The sequence below is a fragment of the Rhinolophus sinicus genome, linkage group LG05 (genome assembly GCF_036562045.2).
Source record: "Rhinolophus sinicus isolate RSC01 linkage group LG05, ASM3656204v1, whole genome shotgun sequence".
Lineage (NCBI taxonomy): Eukaryota > Metazoa > Chordata > Mammalia > Chiroptera > Rhinolophidae > Rhinolophus > Rhinolophus sinicus.
Window position 1 is genome coordinate 107,149,829 of NC_133755.1, and position 21,321 is coordinate 107,171,149.

Below are 21,321 nucleotides of genomic sequence, written 5' to 3' on the forward strand. Positions count from 1 at the left end.
CTGAAAGAACAGAATCTTTCTTCATAAATCTTCTTGTCATTCTCTATAACTTAACTCTCATCAACTTGGGTTCACAAATTTTTCATGAAGATGGCATGTTTTAGTGGAAAATGCAGAGGGTTTGAAGCCAGCAATCCAGTTTCCACAATTGAGCACCTTTGTGACTGTTGACATGTTATATAATATAAACTTAATTTCCCTATTGTAAAACGATACTACTTACCTCATAAGATTTAGTTAGGATCAGCTGACATCTTAGAAAGCACTTCTTGAGTGAAGTACTGTGGGAATATGTGTATGATGTTTTGTATATCATATATCCGTCTACTGAACTCTCCCAATATTTTAAGCATAGTTTGACATTTATCAAAACGCACTATACAGTTTTAGTGTACTTCATTAATGATTTATTTTTTAAATAGCTCAAATAAAAATTCTTGGAGTTAGATATTTACATTGATAATACCGTAGCATTTTATTTTGAGATTGTAATTTTTATAACACAAAAGTAAAGTACCTGAGCCCCAGGAAACCAGCTGTGAAGAAGTGCTTCTACCCCATTTTCTTACTATTACCTGTGGCCACTGCTGGTGTTTATGAGAGAAACCTCACCAGAGTGGGCCAGTACTAAAGATGAGCATATTCTCCTCAGTTACTGAAAATCACAAACTAGAGGGAAATCTGCTAGGAGATTTTACTATGGAAACAAAATCTATATCACTAATAGAATATGGCTTTGGGCATGAAATTTAACTTGTTTTTAGTCAGTGAATTAATCAGCCATTTGAGAACAGGCCCCTTTATCTGGAACTGTAAGATACATAGATAGATAGATAGATAGATAGATAGATAGATAGATAGATAGATAGATAGATAGATAGATACAGGTGGTTAGAATTTTGAATAGACATGGCAAAGAGAATATAAATTAGATGCCCCAGAAAACAAAACACAATGATTTATTTTATTAACTCTGGACTCACTCTCCCTTGCTCTCCCTACCTCTTCTATCACTTCTGTTCTATTTTTGGTTAACCTTGATAAAGCAAATTTTCTAGGTAAGTAATTTTTTTTTGTTTTCCTATCAAGTTCCATATCGCTGTCTGGTGAGTTAGTAAGTAGGTCACTTCCACGGATTCCATTCCTGATTCAATTGAAAGCCCTAAGGCTCACTTTCAACCTCAGAAGATGATAAAGCTGAGCTCTCTAAGATAGTGCAGTGCTCTACCTTTAAAACTTTAAAGACCAAATATACCACTCTTTGCCTGAGGCATTCTCTCTCTCCAGAGCTCTTACATGCCCTCTTCTTTAACTTCTTAGGGCGCTTGTACCTTGACCCATCTCTTATTCTGCAGTTTATCAACCCCCTCCTTCTGGGTACAATTTTTTTTCCGAATCAGTATGGATCCCAAGGTCAGTACAGTAGCCTTGATGTCATTTCCTCAGCAGGGTTAGCTTCTCATCCTTTTAAAACACTGTTCTTAAAACTCCCACTTCTGTCTCAATCCAGCTTTAGATTTTCTTACCTCTCGGGGTCTTGAGACAATCAAAAGAAAACTTTTAGAATTGATGATAAGACAAATCTATGGTTTCCAGCATAAAATTGATTGTCTTTGCCACTATACAGACCTTTGCTTTTGTTTCTTTTTTTGTTTGTTTGTTTGTTTGTTTGTTTCTATCATCCCCTTCCAATTCTCCTAACCACCTGCTGGAAACCTGTATTAGTCTCCTCAGGCTCATCCCCTATACTCTGCACTGTTGCTTCCCTGAAAAATACAGGCAACCATCACTTAGTTTCCAGAACAAAAAGGAGGATCTGGCTAATCCCCACCCAACTCCAGCTTTTTTTTTTTTTTAATTTTATTAAATTTATTGGGGTGTCATTGGTTAACAAAATTACATAGGTTTCAAGCGTACAATTCTATAATACATCATCTGTGTATTTACAATGGAAAGTCAAATTTCTTTCCATCACCATATCTTTGACCCCTTTTACCCTTTTCTATCTCCCCCAAACTTACCCAACAGTAGCCACCATACTGTTATCTGTGTCCATGAGTTTTTGTTTATTTCTTGTTTGTTTCTTGTTGGTTTCAGTTTTATATCCTTCATCTCAGTGAAGTGATATAGTTCTTGATTTTTTCCAATCTGACTTATTTCACTTAGCAGGATAATCTCAACATCCATCCATGTTGTTGCAAATGGTAGCGTTTCATCTTTTCTATGGCTGAGTAATATTACACTGTATATATGTACCATATCTTCTTTATCCAATCATCTTTCAAAGGATAGCATTTCTTAAGAACACATCTGAATCAATTATTTGTTCCATGCTTGTATTTATTTAAATGTGTTTGTATTTCTGTGTGTGATACCTATTTTTTTAAGGATTTTTCAGAATATTAGAGAATATATGCAGAGGATCTGTTGCTCATTATAAGTTATGCTCATAATGCTTAAAACAAACTCCAGAATCATCTCTTTTTGGACACAAGTCTATACAAGTAATGGACACAAAAATTCTGTGTACATTTTGCTTCTATGTAAAGTATTTATGCCCGCTTACTCTTTATTAGAGCAAATATAAACTTACTGTTGCCCTTCAAAATCTAGCTCGATGTTTTCTACTGTACTTTCCACTTTTTTTATTTATTATCCAGACTAGGAATCAAATATATTTAGGAGACATGTTGAAAGAATTCATGGGGTCTGTAAAGCCCTGGAATCTTGAATGTACCACTTTGAGGTATATGATTAAAAAAAAATGTGTGTATACACACACACACACAAACACACACACACACACACACACACATATATATATATATACACACACACACATACATATATATGTGTGTGTGTGTATATATATATATATACATATATATATGTATATATATGTCTTCTGCTCCAAAAGACACATTAGAGCTGATGGTCCGGCTAGGTCTTATTTTCAGGGAAACACGGTTTCAATGTTTACCTAGTCTGCTATACTTCTCACAGTAAGCCATCAATTTTGATGCACAATTTGACAATTTTTTGTAATGTTTTCATCAGTTCTGCTCATTACTGGCTGCGTTTACCTCTCTTTATCAGCAAGACGTCTCTCCCCCAGAAAAATGTTTAATCCATTTGTACACTGCTGTTTTCTTCATGGCATACCCGCATAAACTTGGACTAACATGTTCCTGATTTCACTTCTACTCTTGCCAAGTTTAACAAGAAATTTAATGTTTGTTCATTCCTCCAATTCAGCTCAGACAATCTCGGGAGAACACACAAAAACACGCAATAACAATAATGAACACCACTCAGCAAGACACCGCACACATCAGGAACATAGCTATGAGACACTGTTATACCAAGGTTATAAAATCTCACCGATCTGTTTGTAAAGTGCTGCCAGTGTAAGCCCATGCTGGCAAGTTCACGAACTAAATTTTCAGACCTTGTAAGCCTTTCTTTATTGAGCTCTTGGGATAAATGTTGACAATCATTGCTGGAAATGCATGTTTTCCAACTTAGCACATTAGCAAAGGATACATGAAAGAAATTTAAGATTCAGAGCTTAATTTTCAATTAAGAATATGTCAGAGTTGAGTATTTCCTGCAATAGGCATATTCCTTAAAGAGTTAAAGGGATGAGGCTACTGCTTCCTATCAAATGTCAGATAATTGACAATTTAAGAGCATTTAGTGATCATGAATAACACCAGATACTGATACAACCAACAATACAAAAACTGGAAATATACTGAGGTCATCAAGTCAAATCTCTGCCTCCCGATCCATAACAGCCAGCATAGTCTAATGGACACAAAGTGTATCTAAAAAAAGAAATGATCAGTTGGGAAGCTACACATTGACACCAGTGCCTAGTCCACGCTTCAAAGCAGTTTTCAGAGATTTCCTAGTCACTGAAAAATAGATCAGTTGGGAAAAGACATGATCAGTTGGGAAGCTGCGCACTGACACCAGTGCCTCGTCCACCCTTCAAAGCAGTTTCCAGAGATTTCCAAGTCACTGAAAAATATTTTAAACATTTTTCCTATTTCTCGTCTCCCTAAAATGGAAATTAAGCATAAAGGAACTTGCCTGGTACTTCAGAAGGTAGCCTAGGAACTTTTAATTTATACTTTGTAAATAATGAATGGTTCCATTAAAATTTTCTAAGCTCTCCTGTATATGTAAAAAATAAAATGAAAACTAGCCAGGAACTATTTCAGCCTATTATTCTTAATATTGAGAATGTTTCTCTTTGGAAATACTTATATTTCTGATGATATATTTCCAAATAACTTTATTTTCTCTTTCATCTTATATGTGATAAAGTTTTAAGGAACACACATGTAAAAAATTTTAAGGAGAGAATTTAAATAGGGTTCTGGATTTTCTCTAAGGTTATATTTGTCTTTTCTTCAAAGTCTGGTATATTATTTTTAGACTGCACTTGGTTTGCATTAGTTCAGTTATCCCCATATTTCCTCTTAATTCACTTCTGAAATTAATATATCTGTAGATTGAAGTTTCTATTTTCTACTCTAAATTAGGTAATCTAAATTTGAAGGTGAAATGGAGTTCTCATTACCCACTGCCTGTAGATATGTTTGTACAAAACATAAAATATAAAGTGCTTAGATCTTTCCTGAATAGTTTTTGCAGGATGATTAACTGATGTTGTGCAACTTCTAAAATATCAAGCTGTGAATGTTATTAGATATCAGAAATATAGTATCTTATACAGTTTTCCTGGTTGTTAAATGCCAATATTCTTTGTCTTTGAAAGATCACATTACTTTCCAGCATACGAAGGATATTCTAATTGCAATTATCATTTCACAGACTTTTAAGTATATTATGTTTCTTAAACACCACTAAGAAGGGTAATGGTATTAATTTCAAATTTTGAATGTGTATAGCCACTTTTAATAACACTATTTAGTAAGGAACTACATTCGTATTAAGCACAAACATTGAATATGAAGTATTTGTTGAAATTTAGAAATCCCTTTCCTGTTTTTTTTTGTTTGTGTCTGAATTTTAATTCATAAACCTTTTTTCTTCAGACAAATTAAAATTAAATATGCCCCTGAACATTCATGGGATCTGTCAAAATTAAATCAGTTACTTTTATCTTCAAACAATCATCTTTTCATCTGATTCATCTTTATGATACTCTTTTTTAAAATCACAAGTAGCTTTATATTGTGTTTTTTAAATAATACGTACTTTTTCTGATTTAAATGGTTAGGAAATGATCCTTAGGTATACAATGAAATGTCAAATTTTTCTTACTGTGTCAGTTTGAATGAGAATCCAAGCTTGAGAGTGACAGGTAAAAAATTTCCCCCAAAAGTTCTTGCTAAGGGAATGTACATTTAGCTCATTCCCACCTTCAGTGGTATATAGAGGAAAACAAGAGACCAATTTCAGGAGAGGATCCTTAGAAAATTATTTGAAGGGAGCAGTCTGTGTGCTGTGTGTCCTTCACCCATCTTGCCCATTTCAAATCAACTTACTTCAACCATCATTTCAAGTCAACTGATTTCAACAGATCAACTAATTCTTTACATGTGTCTTTTGGTCTTTCAACAACAGAGGGACTGACTGGTTGGTGTCTGACAATCTGATGAAAATCTGAAGGTGAAAAGATAAGTGCATTTGTCTCTGATGTTGACCTATGATCAACTTTCACCTTTAGACTTTGGCTATGTTATGTGTGTACATGATAAGGAGCTTGGTAGGAGAGTCATCTTGAAGGGAATCTACCCCAGAGCTCTGCAATTCTGAGTGAAGTGATTCCAGCACCAAGAGTCATTGCAGGATGTCCCATTAATTGTAGGATTTTAAAAGGGAATCCTAAACCATGAGCCATCACCCATTTGGGAAATACTGCAATGTTGAAAGTCACTCTTCTACAAAGTACCAACCAAAATACCTTGTGTGTTTTGAGGCAGTACATAAAACTTTGCCAGAGTTTCCAGAAGCTAGCATAACAGATCACCAGATATAAAAAAAAACTTTGCCATTTTTCTTTAATTCTCATCCCACTCCCCACAATCTCATCTGCCAAGTGTGAGTCAGGCCTGAGATTGCGTGGGGAGGAAAAAGTATAAAATTGAATGAGAGGTATAATAGTTGAAATCATATAAAATAAAATATTTCTAAATCACTAAAAGTGAACAAAAAGGCTCTGAGGTTTGTATGGAATGATGCCCAAGTATAGAGCAGAGAGATCTGATTGAGCACCTTTGAAAGTCACTGATAAAATGAAATAAAACCATTTTCTGCATTACAGCCTATTGAGTCCAATCCTTTGAATAATAAGTAGAAAAGTTCTGATGAAGCTATTTTAAATAATTAGCAGTCCAAACCCAGCGGTGCCCCACCCATTATAACACATGCTATACTTCAAATTACTGTAGCTATATGACTTAAGAAGAATTTTAAACAAAGCAGCTTAAAAGTGTACATATCCAGAGGTAGGCTGAAGCATAAATTATACAGCTAATGGGATTTGTGGAGGGAAGTTATAAGAATACAAGTACGTTAATATTGTGGAGTTGATTTTTCAAATGGGCTGGGAGGGCATCTGAAGTACGAGTGTAGGAGTAGGAATATTTGCTCATCCTCACTGCCTTTCACTCCTCCATCTATGCAGACAATGCCCTGAGCAGAACAGTATTAAGAGACATTACTTTAAGGGTGAGACTAGAGAGCCACATAAAAATGAGAGAGTGCAAAACCCCATTCCCTTATCATCACATAGGGTTTATCCTAGTCTTAGTTCTAAAACCTAAAGCCAGGACTGTAGTAGTTGGGAGTTGTACAAATGATGTTCAAAGAAATGATTCTAACTCTGATTCATAAGTTTTGTGTTTTTTTTTAGATTTAGAATCATCTTCCACTGTACTTTTCATTATTTCTACTCTCCAAAAGGTACAGTAATGCTACTTTTTAAATTATTTTTCCCCATTTATTGCCTCTCTCTATATGTTCTTTTTTTAAGAGAAAGTAAAAAGGTTCACAGTGTACCCTCCTCACTTCACTCCACTCTTCCCTCATCTCATCATTTAATCATAGCTGCTGTCTTCTCAGTACCGGATGCCGTTTCCTCAGTAGTGGCTTCTGGCTTCTCAGCAGCATTACATGGCATAGAATCATTGCACAAAATTCTGAGTAGTCAGTGATGGCTTCTCTGTGTTCTTTCCAAATTCCATGTATCATTGTCAACCAAGGTATAGATGTCATTTTTCTTTGGCATATCTGTTGGAATTTTTGTGGGTCTATAATCCCTTGTAGAAGTCTCCCTCTGCCTTTTTTCAAGGGCCTGTAGTTAGCTCATTTACTTAGTTATCTCTACTACCTTGCACATGAGTCATTTATTTGTTATCTTCAGAGGAGAGATGAAAAGAAAAAGAAATTCACAATAACATGCCCATGAATCATGTATAAAAGCACATGTATATACACACATGAGGAATAAACATGTATATTTAAAATCCTAAATATATCAATAGAGATATATTTTATGAACATGTTAATAGATGTGGTACTGTTCCGTGCATTTTAAATTTGCTGTGATTTATTATAAGTATACATGAAGCTGTATAAGAAAGGAAGATAATAATAAAGTGAGAATATTTGAATTGTGGGTTTACTGCTTCCCTCGGCTGTTATAATTCATTTTCTTGCTTTCCCTAGACATTTTGGCCACTCACTTTCTATTTTGTTTTTAAGATCTTGGTTATAAAAAGATGGAGTTCTTCCAGCTCAGTCCTAGCCCCTGTCTTTTTACTTAATATTCTCTTTATATGTAATCTCGTTCACAAGCAGGCCTTCAATAACCAACCGTGCTCAGATAATTAGCATTTATATCTTTAGCACAGATGTCTCCTCTGAACTCCAGACCCATATGTCTAACCACTTGTCTCAAAGAAATTTCAAACTCAATTAAATATATTCTGCCACAACATGTGGTTCTTTAGTGAGAACTGACTCATACAAAATTGTCACATTGGGGGAATGATGTAAATTTAATATGAAAGTCACATTGGTTCATATGTGATATTTCCCAGCACGATATGTATTAAATTAATCAGTACCAAGCTACTTCACAATTAAAGGAGAATGTTTAGTATCATATGAAGATCTTATGGAAAAGCAGAAATTTCTGCAAAAGTGCAATTAATGCCTGGCTTGATGATTTTAAGAATCAGTAAACTTTCCACAGCATTAAGCTGGCAGAGCTGTGAGTTCAGATTAAGATTCAAAGGCACTTTCCCTCTATTACAAAACATGTGGAAGTCTGTTACCTGGATTGGATTTTCAATTTAAAAAATCTTCAATAACCTCTTGAAGAAACACATGTCCCCATTTTTAAGACTACAAGGGATCTATTAACTGAGCTTAGTTACAAATATCAGTGGAAAGTTAACACTATCAGGAATTGCATCAGAACTGTTACAGGGGTTTTGTTTTTGTTTTTGTGTTTTGTGCTTGGCTTATATAATTCATAGATGGTGAGTGGTCTCCCTTCACTTTATTTTCTATATAAGCACTATTATTCCTACTGCAAGATTTTGCAGAATGCAAGATATTTCTTTAATGTTTTTGTGACATAGTAACAGAAACATCCCTATGAAAAAATTATGACATATAATAATAAAATTATAATATATAATAATAAAATTGTGTATATATATATATATATATATATATATATATATATATATACATATATTTGATCTGGTTCACCCTTTCCTAATCTAGTTCTCTTTCAAAGTTTTCTATTTCAGTAACTAGAATCTAAATAACTTCTATGTAATCTTTATAAATGACAACTAACATCTATTAACACTTTCCCCTATAGTCCAGTGATATATCCATGCTGCTGATTGTGACGTTCAACTTTACCCCATGAGCTCCAAATATAAAAAAATACTGATCAGTGAACTAATCTTTCTCTGTCTTCCTCAATCTGTCAATTCCTAAATGTGTGCATTCCTAGTATATTCAGTTTATGTATCTTCTTCTCAACACTTGATCTAGTTAAATATTTTCTGTGCTCCTTCGTGTGTGCGTGCGTGTGTGTGTGTGTGTGTGTGTGTGTGTGTGTGTGTTTATGTGAAGGAGGGGTTTGAGTGTGTTTATAGACTGACTAAAACTGTTCTAATTTGAAAGATTGTAAATTCTATTAGGGTAAGAGCAGTGCTTTTTGTGGTTTGTTTTATTTTTTATTTTATTTAATTGTTTTATTATTTGTCTCCAGAGTGCCTTATGTAGTGTAGGTTCTCAATCAGTGTTTATTGAAAATATGTTGCATGAGGAGTAGATACAATGGGGAAGAGGCATTGGGGGGAGAAGACTGCATGATTTCATCACTTTGGCTTACTGAATTCTCGATAAAAAATAATAAGACCACATAAATGAAATTATAATTTTAAAAGGCAAAATATTTCAAGGTCATTTAATTTATGAATCCTAATAGATTAATTTTCTCAACAGTATTTGCTCTGCAGTTTTCTAGTCACTGGAAATCAGATAGGAAATTACATAATTACAAAATATTCAGATATTGAAGATAACACTAAAACATATATAATAAAAATTATTACATTTTAGAGGTTGAAAGAACTTTTAAAAAATCTACATTGTGATATAATGAAGACACATTGTCAGAATTAACAGATCTAGATTACAATCACAATCAAACTAGTAACTAATCACTCTCAAGTTTAGTTTCATCTACTCTAAAGTGTGTAGCTAAAATCCATGACTGTTTGTCTTTATAAAAATCATCCAAGGTCAAACAGCTCCTGTATAATGGCAAAGAAAGTAGATCATATTTTGCCAGACTCCTTTCCTAAGTATTTTAAAACAAACCAGGAAACAACAGTGAAAGAAATAAGACAGTAAAAATTTTATTAAATCTGAGTACAAAATTAATTGTAGATATAATTAAAGCAGAACAACACCAACATGTCATGGTCTATAATTAAGAGTGAGCTGTGGTATCAAAGAGAGAAAGGAGTAGGCCCATAGGAAAAAGCAAACCTAAGATGTGGTGGAAATCACTATGTGGTAGTTCATAAAAAACTAAAATTATATAGATAACAATATAAGCTGTTTTTGAAAGTGGCTATAGAGAGTCATAAACATTTGTACTTGGTATTAGAAGAAATATAAAGAAACATAAATATGGAAATTGATTGAAATGGTAGCATTTATCATTTAATGCTCTTATTTCATTGGCTTTCTTTGGGTTTGTGACAGATCAAAACTTACTTTGTTTTGTCCAGTTTTCCTTAAGCTTCAGATCACCAATTTCAACTTTGAGTTAACAATTTTAGCTAAAAATATGTGCATTACTAAGGAGTACTTACTAATGTGCTAGGTGCTTTATCAAATACACTAATGAATCTTTACTCTCTAGTGTCCTTCAGTCTGTCACACAAGTGAATTTATCAGGGTGATTGGCATTTGGGAGATATACAGAAAATGTATGTTTCAATGAATGAATGCTTTAGAAAACCACAGACATGAAGAGTAAATGACTCATAACCCCAACACAGGAGTGTTTCTTTGTTTACAGTAAAAAACAGTCTACGTTGGATTTGCATGTTTTATAACCCTGCGAACCACAGACATCATCATGCTAGCAAGAACTCTAGTTTTTTTTTTCTTTCTTTTTTTTCCCTACAAAACTATTTTAGGAATAATACATATTCACTGACATAGGTGGGTTTATAGCATGGTGGAATGATTCATAAATAGAAAAATGGAGATTGTAATTCTTATTACTCTTAAATGTGTTTTGCTTCCCCCACACTGTGACTATGTTATTTATTTTCCTTCTCCTTCCCACAACAACCAGGATAGGATCTGTTAGGATAATCTATTCCCTTTGGTCATTACACTCCATTTTATACCAACATTCCTTATTATCATGTCAAGATGTAATTGTGTCATGTTGGTGGAATAATTCTATAGTAGAATAAAACAGACATCCACTCCAGATTTAAGAGCAATGGAATAAAGACAATCTGTTCTGGCTGGAAAGATACCACAAGCACTCAAAATCTCTTAAGTTTATCAGTCAGAGAGTAAAAGCTTAGGAAAAAGGAGTGTATGGCAGCATGGAAGGAATCAGGCAACACAATTAAATTGTTTCTTCTTATGTTAATAATCTAATTACCTTAATATATTTATGAAACTTGTCCATTTTCACCAGACTAAAACATATGTAAAAGAGTTAAATGTTTTTATCTGAAGCAGGCAGTAAAGTTGACACTTTATATATTTAAGTTTCATATCTAAAAGTACATTGTTTATCTCTTTAAAAAGAGTACAACAAAAGTTACAGATAAGTTTCAAGAGAAATTTAGATGAACTATATTTAGAAAACTTTGAAACATTACTCAGAGTTCTAAAAGGAAAAGTCAAAACACATACAAATAATTACATAATACAGCAAAAATGAATACTGAATCAAAAAAAAAAAAGAATACTGAATCCATCTTGAATATTATAGTAATATGACCTAAGCTAATATAATACTATTCCCTAACAGGCGTCTAATTGATGCTCAAGTATATCAGGGAAATCAATGGGCAGGGTATGAACATTTTTTTGGAAAAAATAATGACAAAGAATTTGGATAACTTATGAATTTTCATCAATAAAGTATGTGATTAAGAATGAATAGATGAATGAATGAATTAATAAGTAAATAAATGAATTAATGAATGGATGAATGAATGAATGAATCCTTGACTGACTCTAGAATGCTTTTCTGAAAGCAAGGTAAGCTTATAACCTGCATCAGGATCCCCTGGGATTCTGCCAATAGTGTAGAATTCAGGGCTCCACTTCTGCATAACTAACTAAAGAATCCTTAAAGAGCAAATAGACCCAATAATTGTGCTCCTGAAGTTTGAGTTTCTTGGCTCATTCCAGAGATTAACACCTGCAAGAAGTACAGATCAGTAACAAAGTCTGAAGAGATCTGGAGTCCCCAAAATTGAGGTTTCAATATTAGTTACTCTTGTGATAAGAAATAGTATAAGAATAGCATAAAATATAAGGGTGATTATGATATTACTCTTGCTGATAATCATAGACAATATTTAAAGTACTACCAAGTCAATATTCTAAGAATTTTAGTTGTATTAACTCATTTAAGGCTGACAATAACTTTATAAAGTTGACAGTATTGTTAACCTCTTTTTAAGATGGTTCTATTTTTGTTTGTGTTATATATATATATATATATATATATATATATATATATATATATATATAATGTTACATACATATATATATATATATATATATATATATATATATATATACACCACATATCAGTGAAATCATATGGTTCTCTACTTTTTCTGTCTGACTTATTTTGTTTAGCATTGTAATCTCCAGATCCATCCATGTTGTCTCAAATGGTGCCATTTCATCTTTTCTTATGGCCCAATAGTATTCCACTGTGTATATATACCACAACTTCTTTATCCATTCATCTATCAAAGGACATTTTGGTTGTTTCCATGTCTTGGCCACCGTACACAAAGCTGCAATGAACATTGGAGCACACGTGTCTTTATCTATAAATGTTTTCAGATTTTTTGGGTAGATACCCAGGAGAAGGATTGCTGGGTCATATGGTAATTCTATTCTTAATTTTTTGAGGAACCTCCACACTGCCTTCCATAGCAGCTGCACCAGTCTGCATTCCCACCAACAGTGTATGAGGGTTCCTTTTTCTCCACAGCCTCTCCAACACTTGTTACTATTTGTCTTGTTGATGATAGCCATTCTAACGGGTGAGGTGATATTTCATTGTGGTTTTTATTTGCATTTCTCTGATGATTAGTGATGTTGAGCATTTTTTCATGTCTATTGGCTATTTGTATGTCCTCTTGGACAAATGTCTCTTCATGTCCTCTGCTCATTTTTTAATTGGATTGTTATGTGGTATATCAAACTGAAAACAACAAAAGAACAAGACAAATAAATGAAGAAACAAAAACTCATAGACATAGACAATAGTTTAGTGGTTACCAGAGGGTCAGGGGGAGGGGCTCGAGAAGAGGGTAAATGGGGTCTAATATATGGTGATAGAAAGAACTGACTCTGGGTTTGAACATATAATGTGAGATATAGATGATATATTGCAGAATTGTACACCTGAAATCTTTGTATTTTACTAACAATTGTCATCCCAATAAACTTTAATTTAAAAAAAAAAAATGAAGAAAGTAAAGCCAAGAGTTGTGAAGCTATTTCTCCAAATTTGATTATGAGGAGATAAGAAAATAAAGGAATAATCTTTCACTGGATATCCCTAAGCTAATTGCAGAATTGGTTTAATTCTTAGATAAAAAACAAATGGCCTGGTACACTATAGTAATTGAGCCAATAATTATCTGGCCTCCAAATTTATGAGCAAGTTATATGAATAAGTAATCCAATGAAATCACCATGCTGACTTACCACCCTGGGAGAGATTAACCACATTGGATGACTAAGCGCCTCCTGTTGTTGAGAAAATGGTGATCTGAGGGCCAGAAATCACAAGACTATTGATCCCTAGATATGAAAGAAAGGCATGGCTCATCTAATTTACCTTCTCTTATGGGTGAGCCACTGAAGATGAGTATATAATATAATAAATGATAACATCATCCCAGGGGAGTTGCTAGTATGGTATCTATTGACAACCTGTCCCAGGCTAAGGGAGATCATGTGGTCCTTGAGAAAGTCCTGCCCTTGAGAAAGAGTTAAGCGTTATGTAGCGCAAAGCTTTGCCACTGTGTAATTCTCTACTCTTTGAATCAAAATGAATAAGTCTCTTCTTTGTTCCTCTTCTTTCCCTTTCTGTTTCCCTACCTTCCTCTCTTTTATTTGTAAATATACTTAGATAAACCAATTTACATGTGTGTTTTAATGAAGATTGGCATAAGCTATTTAGCTAACCCATGAACATTTGGCTAAATTATCTAGATATAAAATGCATACATGTAATATATTTTAATTAAATACAGTTTTAGCTAATTTCCAGGCCTCACATTGGGAGACCCAGCATATTTATCACTGGGTTATTGAGGCTTGAAAATAGAGAAGAATGCTAAGGTACTCGCTTTCTTTTTTTCTAAATAACTGTTTGCTACATTCCTTTCTCTATTACTCAACATAAGGCCATTTTATGGGAAAATGTTAATATCTTTGCAGTCCTAGGTTTTTAGATAAAATTGTCACTTAGAGATCTCTCTTACTAAATGCTTGAACATTTCCATTGATTTATTCCAGGGAGCCCTAGGCATGTGCTTCTTTTTTATGCACTTTGCTAAGCCTTTTATTAAGGCCTACAAGTAATTTTCCATATTGGATCACCCACAGAATCCCTGCAAACCACACAGGCAGATGCATGAATTTTAAAATTCCAATTACCCTTTTTATTTTATTTTCTTTTTTTTTTCAATTTTGCCTATACCACATTCCTATCTAATGGCCAAATAAATGTAGCTTTATTCCTTTTATATTTACATATATATATATATATATATATATATATATATATATATATATATATATATATAATTTCTAGACCATCAAATGTACCTCCAACCATATTATTTTATCCCATATTATTTTCAACTTTATATTTATTTCCTTGAAATCCATGAATAAAAATAAAATAAATCTTCCTTTTTTGGTGCTTTAGCTAATAAAATGTTGGTCGGAGATATAAAGTAAGTGAACAACATATAAGACGTAGCATGACAGTTTCAGGCTTACCAAATCTGGCTAAATTTTTCTCAAGAATAGGAACTGGACTGGTACCCCTTTGTAGTGACCAGTATATTTATTGACATAGAGTAGAAGCTTAGTAGATCTGATTGTTGTAACTAACTTTCCTTCTTTAACTTTCATTTGATTAATTTTATGTTGTTTTTGGTCTATTAAGTTATTTAAAAAAATAATAAAAGAACAAAACAATATGTTGAAGGGTTAAAAACAGGAAACTATAAAAGAATTTAAAAAAGGAAAAAATGGGAAGAGGAAACTGTTTAACCAAAATTGTTTAGAACAAGACAGATGACAAAACTGCCATTGACCTAGTTTTCTCACTTCTGTATTTTTCTCAGTTGAATCTGTCATCGTACTTCCCACCTCCCCTTCAATAATATCTTAGTGCATAATGACCTTGTTCTTGGTTATCATCTTTAAAATCTCAACATATTTTATCATGTTCTTCTAGTCACATTTTTATTCATCATTGTTGTTTAAGTCATTTTTATATATTGAATAGACAAATATGGTAGCCTAAATTTAATTGTAAATTTTGAATAAAGTTTAAGGATCTCATAAGCAAAATGCTAAACGGATACTAAACAAACGTAGTTCAGATTTTTGCCTCCCAGGGACATATATTTTCCTGGTCCAAACAAATACACCCAGACAAATTCTATATTAAGTTATATCCTCCATAAACTTCATGTCAGAGTACCGGATTGTTTCCAATTCATATGAATAATTTATTCACAGGAATCCTGTAATAAACACACAAAGCTTAATTCAGTGAAAATGGTACATCTGCATCCTTCTTCCTATCTTAAGATCACGTAACTTTAGCAAATTTCCAGTATACAATAGTATATTATTATCTATAGTCATTATGCTGAGTAGATTCTGGGAGTTCTCACCACATATGTATACAAAAGGTAATTATGTGAAGAAATGAATATGTTACTTAGTTTGACTCTACTAATCATTTCACTATATATATATATAGTAGTAGCTGTTTATATTTAAGAAGTTATTAACCTGGAGGCCACAGGGTCAATGCAGTTTTGAACAACATGGAGTCAGAGAGGCCAAGAATTTCACTATGTTACATAACTAACCTCTAAAATTCTTGTCTGCATCAGATATTTAAATCTTCATAATAAACCACCCCAAAACTTAAAACAATAACAGTATTTAGCTCATGATTCTGACGTTTGGCAGTTTGACCATGACTTTACTGGCTAATTCTAGTCTCAGCTAAGCTCACTCATGGATCTGCAGTTACCAGGTTGTCTAAGGGATGCTTTTTTTTTTTTTTTTTTTGGCAACTAAAGATTTGCATTTGGACCACAGAATACAGAAAATTATTTGTTTGATTATTTTAAAATTATCCCAAAGATGGCATGCAACTAATACCATGCTAGATACACATGAAAAAATGTAACTCATTACATACACTGAATGCCTTAGAGCGTTAGTGTATTGCTGTATGACACTTCACTCAGCACAATACACTTCAGGTCCACTCATGCTGCCACAGATGGTGAAAACCCATTCCCTTCCCTGGCTGGGCAATATTCCATTGTATATATGTACAACTTCCTCTTTATCCATTCATCCATCAAAAAACACCAGGTTGCCTCCACATCTTGGCCATTTGTAAACAACGCTGTAAGGATCACATTGCACACATCCCTTAAAATAGCATTTTGTGTTTCTGCAGATAATTACCCAGAAGTGGAAGAACTGGGTCCTTCTTTGTCACTTGTTATAGCCTTTGTTTTAAAGTCTATATTGTCTACTATAAGTATTGCCACCACAACTTTTTGTTTGTTTTCATTTCCATGAAACATATTTTCCATCCCTTTACTTTCAGTCTGTGTGTGTCCTCCGATCTGAAGTGAGTCTCTGGTAGGCAGCATATGTAAGGGTCTTGTTTTCTCATCCATCTTTTGATTGGAGCATTTCATCCATTTAGATTGAACGTAATTGTTGATAGGTATATAGTTATTGCCATTTTATTATTCATAGTTTTAATTTTTTTTCTTTGTAATACTGGTTTAGTGGTGAGGAACTCCTTTAGCTTTTTCTTGTCTGGGAGGCTCTTTATCTGCCCTTCAATTCTAAATGATAACTCTGCTGGGTAGAGTAATCTTGGTTGTAGGTCCTTGCTTTTCATCACTTTGAATATTTTTTGCCACCCCCTTTGGGCCTACAAAGTTTCTGTTGAGAAATCAGCTGAAGGTCTTGTGGGAGCTCACTTGAAGTTAACTAAATTATTTTCTCTTGCTGCTGTTAAGATTCTCTCTTTATTTTTAACCTTTGGCATTTTAATTATGATGTGGGTTTTTTTGGGTTCATCTTATTTGTGAGCTGCTCTTTTCTGGGCTTGTATATCTGTTTCTTTTGCAAGGTTAGGGAAGTATTCAGTTATTATTTCTTCAAATAGGTTTCCAACTTTTGGCTCTTTCTCTTCTCCTTCTGTATGATGTGAATGTTGGTTCACTTGAGGTTGATCCAGAGGCCCCTTAAACTGCCCTCGTTTTTCTTTTTTTTCATTATTGATTTTTTTTTTCCTGTTCTGATTGGGTGTTTTCTGCTACTTTATCTTCTAAATTGTTGATTCAATACTTCATTTCATTTAATTTACTGTTGATTCCCTCTAATGTATTCTTAATTTCACTTATTGTATTCTTTATGTCTGACTTGTTCTTTTTTATGTTTTCTATCTCCATTTTTATGTTTTCTATCTCCTTGTTGAAGTTATCCCTAAGATCACCAAGCATCTTTATAACCAGTGTTTGGAACTCTGCATCTGGTATATTGCTTGACTCGATTTTGTTTAGTTCTTTTTCTGAAGCTTTGTTCTGTTCTTTTATTTGGGACATGTTTCTTTGTCTCCCGATTTTGGATGCCTCCCCATGTTTGTTTCTATGTAGAGTGTTCCCAGTCGTAGTAGAGTGACCTTATATAATAGGTATCCTATGCGACCCAGGGATTCAGTCTCCCTGGTCACCTGAGCTGGGTGGCCTAGGTGTGTCCCTTGTTTGCCCTCTTGTTGCAGTTGAGCCTTGGTTGCTGTTGTACCTTAATGGGAGGAATTGGCCTGTAGGCTGATTGGTTGTGAGGATGAACTATGACTTCAATGGAGGATGTGCAGGGTTCACATTAGTGGGGCTCCAGTGCCTGCCCAGTCTGTCCTGTATGTGTGTCATCCTTAGAGCTGTATGGGTGATGCTCCAGCTCAGTCTGAACCTGGCCACTGGACTGCCAGCTTGGGATCTCCTGATAGGGAACACATTACAGGCCAAGTTCAAATGCAGTCTGTTCTCTGTCCAGGGCCACTTGGCATGTGCTACAAAGCAATCCAGAGATGGTTGTCACATGCACTGTGCTTGGAGGTACCTCAGGATCCCCAGCACTAACCCAGGCCAACTGTCACTAGTGCTGGGCTTAGGCCTGCTCAGCCAGAGGTACAGGGCATGCTGAAGACAGATGCTGCTTGTTTTGGTTTTGTGAACCTTTGAGATATTTTATCTGCCTTAAATACTCTTCCTTCTAAAAACTGAAAACATCTGCATCCAATAACATATATTTGTACCTTGAGCTCTTAGGCTCTCTATGTACCGTGTTTCCCGAAAATAAGATCTAGCCGGACAATCAGCTCTAAAACGTCTTTTAGAACAAAAATTAATATAAGACCTGATCTTATTTTACTATAATATAAGACCAGGTCTTATATAATATAATATAATAAAATAAATAAAATAAAATAAAATTAAAATAAAATAAAATAAAATAAAATGTACTATAATATAATATAATATAATAATACCAAGTCTTATATTATGTTTTGTTCCAAAAGAGGCATTAGAGCAGGTTGTCCGGCTAGATCTTATTTTCAGGGAAACAGGGTAATAGAAATTGACAAGAGACGAAACCAAAATCTCAGACAAGGTTTATTGGGACTTATGCTCAAGCATAAAGGAGGCAGCATTGGAGGAGGAATTCTCCAGCAGGCTCCCTGTTAGGATCCCTGACAGTAGCCGCTCTAAGCATTACATAGGGCAGAGTGAGGGAGGGCTTAACATCAGGTAGCATGACCCTCTACTTTCTTCCTGGTTATGGTACTTGTTCAGGCTCAGTCCATGATGAGGTCCTGGCGCATGATCTATAGGCTCAAGATGGTGGGGTTTCTCACTACAGCCACTTCAAGAAGGTCAGATAGCGGTCAACTCAGGGTTGTGTGTGCATGCAGGTGTTGGGGGGCACTACCTTGGGGGAGTTTGCAGTCGGAAACTTGCTTATCTCCCCTTTGGAAAGTAGCTGAACTGGGTGATACCAGATCTGGTGAGTGGAGTCAAGTCCCGTCCTTATTCTCTCACAACTTCTATAACTGACCACTGGATGTCGACATCATAATTATTCATTCTAGGAAAAAAAAAAAAATCCAGAAAGATAAGACTATGCTTAACTCTTCACAGTTTGATTCAGGACATTCCTGAAACCCAATTTATTTGTACAGTATATTAATCACCTGAGCAAACTTCTTAAGACAATAAGTTGTCCACTGGGGAAAAAGCTCAGTCATCAAACAACTATTCACTTATCAATTTGCTTCAAATTCTCATCTTGCTGTGTCCATCAATCTTAAATTATTAGATTACAAACTTTGCATAGTAAATAATTATCCCTTAAATTTTAATTTATGCCTTAAACTAGTTAAGCCTATACCTAAGCCTACATATATATAATATAACATATATATGCTATATATAACACTTATATATGTATAATATATATATAATACATATATATTATATATGTATAATATATGTATATACTATATATATGTGTGTATATATATACACACACACACATATATATGTATATATATATATATATATATATATATATATATATATATATATATATATAATGAGTATATGTAATTCCCATCCTTATCCTGCCCTTCTATACATTTCCCATTCTGAATCTCTCCTTTACTGCAGTGTTCTTAAACCTGACTTTGATCAAATTATTCTGTTGGGGTATTTTTAGTGATTCAGCATTCAACAACTCACATATTGCTATAGTGTTTTTTTCTTCATTTCAATCAGGTCTATGCCAAATAACAAGCCTTCTAAAACTGTCCTCTTCATTCACTATTATAGTGTTCTATATTTTTCATAAGGCACCTATTACCAGTCAAAGTGTATATAACAACTGTAGACATCTAATTGTTGTTGTTGTTTGTTTTTATTATCTAAAATAATGTGTTCCAGTAGATCAGGGAATTTTACTTTTGGTCATTGCTGTATGTCCATCAGCTAAATTAGTAACTGATGTATAATTGATGTCTAATATATATTTGTTAAATAACGTTGAGCTATTTAATAAATTTTCATGTTTACTAGTCCAACTGCCATTTTTGTTTTCTACTGGATTACCTCTCTACTTGGCAATATTTATAATAGCTTACAAATTTTATTTTGAAAAATTCAAATACCTGTATCCATTGTGCTTCAAATCATTACTTTGTAAAAATCATAATTCCAGAAAGTACCTAGTTTCCATATGCTATAAATTGTACCATAAGTTGTATTTGTTACTCAGTTGGCCTCTATAGTAAAATACTCAGTTATTCTTCAAATTATTTAGCTACCAGAATGTGTAAAATATGATGCTAGACACTGTGGTTAATACTAAGTATAAGGAAAAGATGACCTTACCTTTAAAATGTACCATAAAAATGCTGGAGGAGCACTATGAAACTTGTTCTTATTCAGAGAACAATAGATAGGTTTTTCTGAAAATTAAAATCAATCAAAATAATTGTTTACAGTAGCAAAATATTTGACCTAAATTATCAATATTATTGACTTTATTCAGAGCTTTGTTTTTCTTTTTTAGATAGTTTGAAAATACAATGTAAAGTATTTGATCTCATCTCATATATAAAGGGGTTTTACATTAAATCTATTTATTGACGACATTAGTGGACACTGCACTGCAGAATACATAAACACAAAACACATAGATATTTGTTCTGTAATATATATATATATATATTATATATATTAAATATTTATTTAGTATATAATAAATAAATATATATACATATATATATAGAGAGAGAGAGAGTTTAGTCTATGACTGTTAGTATATACATATAAATTTACCTGAGCAACAGAGCAAAACTAAATGTACATTTTGTTTTTTTATGAACTCTATCTACGTTCATAAAAAATACCTAATAATCATGCTCAAATTAAAAATGTTTATAGCTGTGTATGCCTAAAAATGTAAATATAAAGACAAACTGATGTAGGAGTGTGTATACATTATAAACACAAACATAGTATAGGTATAATTCAATAGATTATTTTTTCCCTACCCACATATCTTTTAAACCACAGTTTTAAAGGTTTAAAAAATAGGCTACGAATTCCATTAGATAAAAAAAAAATGTGTCTAGATTTTTTTTAACCTTTAAACAAGTAGGAAGATACAATTCAAAACTTA